General features: G+C 52.1%; 2 long non-coding RNA genes across 2 annotated transcripts in view; one reads left to right on the forward strand and one right to left on the reverse strand.

The window, feature by feature from the left end:
* LOC115948311 overlaps window positions 1-6,476 on the forward strand; it is a 243,265-nt gene that overhangs the window by 194,167 nt on the left and 42,622 nt on the right. The gene's annotated exons all lie outside the window — the stretch shown is intronic.
* LOC115948312 lies at window positions 926-3,944 on the reverse strand. Its single transcript, XR_004082143.1, has 2 exons — window positions 1,930-3,944; window positions 926-1,599 (listed from the first exon to the last, which is right to left on the reverse strand). It is a non-coding gene; the product is annotated as an uncharacterized LOC115948312 (long non-coding RNA).

Genomic DNA, 6,476 nt, shown 5'->3' on the forward strand with positions numbered 1-6,476 from the left:
TGGGGTCCCGGGCAGTGCCCAAGGCCGGGCTGGGCATTGGGGCTTGGAGCAGCCTGGGGCAGTGGGAGGTGTCCCTGCCATGGCAGGACATGGGGTGGGACTGGATGAGCTTTGAGGTCCCTTCCAACCCAAACCATTCCATAATTCTGTGATTTTGCCATTATTTGCCGTGTTTACAATTAAAACTTTAATGATAAGGACTGGTGGTAGTTTAGGATAAATTTTGGAAGCTCTTAGGGGATTTAGTTTGTGGAGATAGATTAAAGTCCATTAGAGTAAGATTATCCAGCATGTCTTTACCAGGTACAAATTGGAGAGGTTTCTTCAGACAAGAGTTTGTTGCTGTTATTGTTTTCCTCACTGAAAAATGTGGATGTGTGGCAGGTGTTGAGAGATTTTCTTCAATTCCTGCAACAGATAAAATCTTTGTGTTGTTTGTCTTTGATTCTTAGCTGATGAAATCAGCTGGAATTAGTGGGATACCTCACTGGACACAGACAGAGCCCTGGAGCCTTTGCCCATGGACTGAGCCAGTGTAAGAGCTGGGTACAGAGTGACAAAGGGGCTGAAGCCCATTTCCCTTTTCCCTGCTAACATTTTTGCTTCCCAGAGGTACAAGTTACAGACTCTTGGAGCTCAGAGAACTGTGCCAGTGACACATTTTTGGGGATGCCATGTCTGGGGCAGGGAAGGGTGTCCCCAGCTGCACATCTGACCCCACAGAAGGGCACACTTAGCCTGGGCATGGAGCTCTGGGGCACAGGACATTCAGATTTGCCTAAAATCCTGTTGACAAATACATAAGTTGTGCCTCTGTGATATTTAAAGCCCTCCCCCCACACACACCATTTACAAATAGAAATTACACAAAATAGATTATTTCAGTTTTTCTCTTATTTGATCAATTCCAATAGAAAGGCCATGCTTGGATTAAATCTTTTTATTCTCACAACCATGTGACACTTTAGGGGACAGTAACATTTGTGAAATAATCTGTATAAGAAATAGCACAGGAGAGGAAGACGCCTGGAGAGCCTGGTGTCAGGTCCAGCATCCCGGGCCAGGTCCGGACAGCAGCGGTGCCCGGTGCATGCCGTCCCTGCGGCCACCACACCTTCCCGTCAGGGCTGCTGGCTGAAGGGCGCTGCTGGGCCACAGCACAGGACCCGGGTGAACGAACTCGGGTGATTGTAAAAGTCAAGTGATTTGAAATCTTTACGGGCATTGCAAGTTGTTTCTAATTAAAGCCCATCGAGCACCAGAGAGGAATTCCGGCATTACCGGCAGCCGGAGCAGGGACAATGAGCACCGAGCTCTCCTTCTGACCAGTCGCTGGTATTTGTTTGAGGCTCTGTAAAGACAATGCTACAACATCTTTACACACACCACCGGCTTTGTAGTAACTGTCTCCTTGGAGCCTTGGCACGGGGAAGGACACGCATGTCCAGGCATTTTCCAGGTGGCAGGATTTCCTTCTCCTCTACTCCCGGCGCCACGAACCCCCACCTTTCAGCCCCAGCACCGTTTAAATAGATAATTTGTTTTCATTATAGGTTTTTGCATCCCCGTCTTTCATTGCTGTTAATGAATTTCTAGGGTCTGATTGGGAAACAAAAGGCAAAGAGCAACATAAAAAGGGCTGTGACAAAGGAGCCGGGTGAGCTGTGACAGGCTGTGCCCCGCATGGCCGCGGCTGCGGGGCTGACACCGCCCGGGCAGCGCTGGTTAATATGCTAATCTGCTCCTGGCCGCTTAACATTCCGCTCAGGTCTGAGCAGGCTCGGCAGCCGCTCAGGGAAGGGGAAGGAAGGGAGGAAGGAAGGAAGGGAGGAAGGAAGGAAGGGGTGTCTGCCTGGCACATGCCGGCCGCTCCGCGCCCCGGCCCCTCCGCGCCGCGCTGCCCTCCTGGGCACACCGTACCGTACCTACCATCCGCACCGTCCGGAACGCTCCCCGCAAAGCTGCCAAACGGGCAATGTGCAACAGCCACGTATGATTGGCTCGTTCCTCTGCCTCCGCTCCCCAAAGATTCCCACTTTAATAGACCATGTGTTTCTGCTGCTGGAGAAGCCCAGAGTGTAACGTGCCAAAATCCAGCAACAATGAAGTCAGACGGAGTTTAGCATCCAAAACAAAGGGACGGCATTTCTGTAGCTCACTGACAACACAGCAGTCACAGGATGGTTTAAATTTCCCTTTATTCTCTCTCCCCACCCAACCTCAGCCCAAGAGAAAGCCAACATTTATTAAAATCCATCCGTTCAGGACAGCAGCTGGATGCCCAGGTTGGAAGGAAAGCTTGCTCCTGGTATTCCCGGTGACCGCCACCTTTCCTGTGTGCTTGTGAGCTGCAATCCCCAGCTGGAGCAAGGAGGTTCTGATTTCCAGAATTAAGGAAGGAATCGAGTCCAGAGACAGTTTCCATGGTCAGGTCCATCAGGTCCTGCAGCCACAGGAGAACTTAATTCCTCTAGCTTCCTTTCCTTTGTTTTCATAACGTCACAGTAGTTCTGGAGAGGCGTCTGGAGAATCCTCAGCTCTGGCTTCAGCCAGGGGATTTCAGAAGTTGCGTTTTCAGGGCAGGTCAGATGTGGACAAAATCAAGTCTCCACCTGACACATAAGCAGACAAAGCTGTTTTACCCTCTGAATTATAGCAGAGCTCCATAGTTCTCTCTTCTGTGGTCTCATGCTCCAAGCAAGCTGCTCCTTGCAGTTCTCTCTCCTGGTGCCAAGCACGTATTCCAGCTGCAGCTCGGCAGCGCGGGGAAATTCCTTCCAAGTCCCTGGCAGAACAGTCGGCGCTTTCTCCGGAGCTGCAGGCTTGATTGTCCTTGATTATTTTATTTCTCTGGCTCTGATCCAAGATGTTCCCTGTCATCATTTCAGTGTCTTTTCTCATAATCCCTTTTCTAAACATCATCAACAATTAACTGATTCTCTCATATCTACAAACACATGCACACACACGCAGGCGCGCGCGCACACTCCACCGAGCCTCATCAGGGTCTTTTTTGCCTTTAAGTATAAGAAATTACAGCTTCTCATTAGCTGAAGAGCATGTTTTGAAAGGCTTTGTGTTTACTCACTTTGCAAGTGATGCTGGCGCTTTTAATTATTCTCCTTTTGCATATCATAAGCGAGCAGCGAGCTGCTCCAGCCAGCCCGGGCGACGCGTATTCCCAGGAAGGCAGGAGGAAGGGATCGCGTTTTACCTCGCTGCTGCTGCTTTCTTCCCTTTCTGTCAGCCAGCCAAGGAATCCCCCCAAAGCTCTTACGTAGCAGATACCAAAACCGTGAGTCACTTTTCACTCCCGAAGCAATAAGTCCATCACATCCTTGTGCAGAAGGGCGAGCACAAGGTTGGAATCTCTCCAGGCTGCTGGCGTGCCCCGGCACCAGTTCTCCAGTGGTGACTTTGTTTTTCCTGCTCTCGCTTTTTCTCCTCGGCTCTCTGTCTCTTCGTTCCTTTTCATACCATTCCCATTTTCTTCCTTCCTTCCTTTCCATCCGTCTCCATTGCTGGCAGCAGCAAACCCAGCCAGATCTGGGTCTCTCTCGCCTTCTGTAGGGCTTTTTTCTCCTTTTTCTCCCCCTCTGTATCTGCTGCAGTCTTTGGCTGCTCACTCTGCCAGGTTGGATCACCAAAGACACACGACTCGCTCACAATGAATAATCAATACAGATATTGATCTGCGGAAAATGTTTGTAAATTCCTGAAAGGGGAATCGGGAACAGCGGGACAGGGAGGCTTGTGGGGGACGACAGGGTGCTCCGGACTGCAGGCAGCGCCTGGCCAGAGCCTCATCCTGCCGCCTCCGAGGTGACGGGTGCTGGAATGCGCGCGGGTGGCGGCGGGTGTGTGCGGGGGCTTCTGTATTTTCATTTCTCTACAGCTGCTTCCCCCGAAGAATCGGGAGGCGAGCAGCTGAGAGGCCCCGTCGGTGCCATGCCTTGGCTGCGCTCCAGCACTGTTTTGTTTCCATCATCACACGCCACTTTGAAATTTGCATAAATACAAGGGTTATTTTCCCTCGTGCCTTCAAAAAGGTTTAAGAAGGTGGGAAAGTGTTTCCATAAGGAGAGATGGCTGGGTTTAGTCATCATTTTCAGGATTTACTTTCTAATCCATGTGTTTGTAAGAAAGGGAGCCAGAGATGAAAATAAAGGGCAATAGGAAGGACATGGAGAAGACAGAAAAGCTGTTTGAATGTAGAAGAGCCTTGGATTGCAAAAAAACCCCTGTTCTCCAGTGGGGACCTGCATGTGTTTGGTTTATGTGGGTGGAGAGCCATATCAGACCTCTCCATCCAGGACTCTTCCCATCTCTCTGTGGGCAGGTCTGCCCTGGTAAGGAGCTGGAGATGATCATGGTGCTTTAAGAGTCTGTGAAGGCTGGAGTCAGACCATCTTAAGAGCATCCTGAGCCTGTCCTCAGGAGCCACCTCCCGCCTGCCCACCCTTCATCTGACGGCCTGTGTGGTGTGTGGAGCACATGTGTAGCCCGTGACATTCACCCAGTTTGCTCTTGTCATGGCCAACCTCACTTGTTGTGGTTGTGGTCCTTGTTGTGTTTCTTCCACCTCATCTCTCTCATTTTCTGTCTTTCTGGGGAAAGGCACATGCTGAAGGTGTCAATAGACATGGTATTGGGATCACTGAGTATTCAGCTCCTTTCTAAAACTTGAGGTCAGCAAGGACTGCTGAGGGAGGCCATGGGGTGTCTGCAACACCGGCCAGACCAGGCGGCCGTGCAATGCCACGGTCATACCCTGGCCCAGGGCGGCCCAAGGTGCTGCTGGCCAGAGCAGCCAGCGGGGTGTTCTTGGACAGCTCCTGGCCACGTGCAGCCCGTTCCTCCCTGTGGGTGTGAGTACAGCCCCGTACACAGCCCCATGGGTATGAGCACAGCCCCGTGGGTATGAGCACAGCCCCGTGCGTGTGAGTACAGCCCCGTGCGTGTGAGTACAGCCCCGTGCGTGTGAGTACAGCCCCGTGGGTGTGCACAGCCCCGTGGGTGTGAGCACAGCCCCATGGGTGTGAGCACAGCCCTATGGGCAGCTGCCCTCCCTGCTGTGCTGCATGGCCACCGCACGCCAGTGGCCCTGGGTACCCCGATAGCCATCTCGGGCCAGGATGCAATTCCCGCAGATGCAATTCCCATGGCTGCCAGCTTTATCAGCCCACACCAGCAGTGAGGAGGCTGAGCGCCTTCATTCTCTCTCCAGCTCCTGATTAGCTCCTGCAATCCAATTAGCAGAGGCATTTATATCACAAGGGGCTGAGGTGCCCCTGCTCATCACGGCAGCTCAGAGCCAGTCATAAATTCTCCCGACACTACATCTTTCCTGTGACACGGATTAATTACAGCTCTGGGCCTCTAAGAGCAGGTTTGCAAATGAAGGTGCCCATGCAATAAGAGTTAGGGAAGACAAAGCAGGAGTTTCCTGTCTGTGAGGGCCGAGGGGTGATGCACAGGGTGGCCCAGGGCGGGGGCACCTGTGGGCGAGGGGCTGGGGGCAGGTGGGCTGAGCAGGAGCTTTATTAACTGGGGTTGGCCGGGGGATGTTATGAGTCTGCGCCTGTGGCCATAATGAGAAATTCCTCATAACCTCTCTTTGTATGCTCTGCTGCAGTGCAGATGCTGAGAGTGAAGCTCCAGGAGCCTTAATAAAATTACATTTTCCCACTGGAGATGTTGCAGGCGCTGGCTAGTGGCGCAGCTTGGAGAGGCGAGTGCGGGGCTGGGCCCCTGGGAGGATTTGGCATTGCAGGGATCGGTGCTGCTCTCAGGGGCATGGCCACCTTCTCTCTCCTCTTTGTACAATCCGCTTTCCTCTGATACTTCTGCTCCTGAAATAGCCATGTCCTGGCTCCCCTGTGTCAGCCCTGCTCCCCCCAGGCCCTCTGGCAGTGGTGTCAGCCCCACAGAGGTGGGATTTGCTGCAGCAGTGGGAGCAGGTTGGAAACAGGTTGTGGGAGAACACCCAGGAGGGTGACGGGGCTGGGGATGGTTCTGTCCTCATACACCCGTGTGCCAGTACCTGGCTCTGCAGCTCTGTTTCTCCTCCATGCTGGTGCCCATCCAGCAGCTGACTTGGCCTTTGGGTACCCAGTGGGTGCTTACCCCTTGCCCGTGGCTGTTCCTGTGGGTACGTGTCTGTCACAGCCTGCTGAGCTGGGTCCTGCACGAGCCTTGGATCTGTTTACCCAATCATGTGCCAATTTAACAATTCATCTAAGTTCTCCATCCATCAATCAGGTTTTAATTTATGTAGCAGTCAGTGATTTTGTTAAGTTTCCAGGCGTTTCTCTCTTGCTTGTTATTGAAATATAATTACTTAAGAAATCCACAAACTTACCTTTGAAATGTGTGGGGAGATGGGAATTTTAAAGACACGAGGATGCATATTAAATTTAGTAGCATGTCAGCTCCATTTGATCTATTTACTCTGGGCTGCTGACAGAACTTCTGAG

The sequence above is a fragment of the Geospiza fortis genome, unplaced genomic scaffold (assembly GCF_000277835.1).
Source record: "Geospiza fortis unplaced genomic scaffold, GeoFor_1.0 scaffold102, whole genome shotgun sequence".
Lineage (NCBI taxonomy): Eukaryota > Metazoa > Chordata > Aves > Passeriformes > Thraupidae > Geospiza > Geospiza fortis.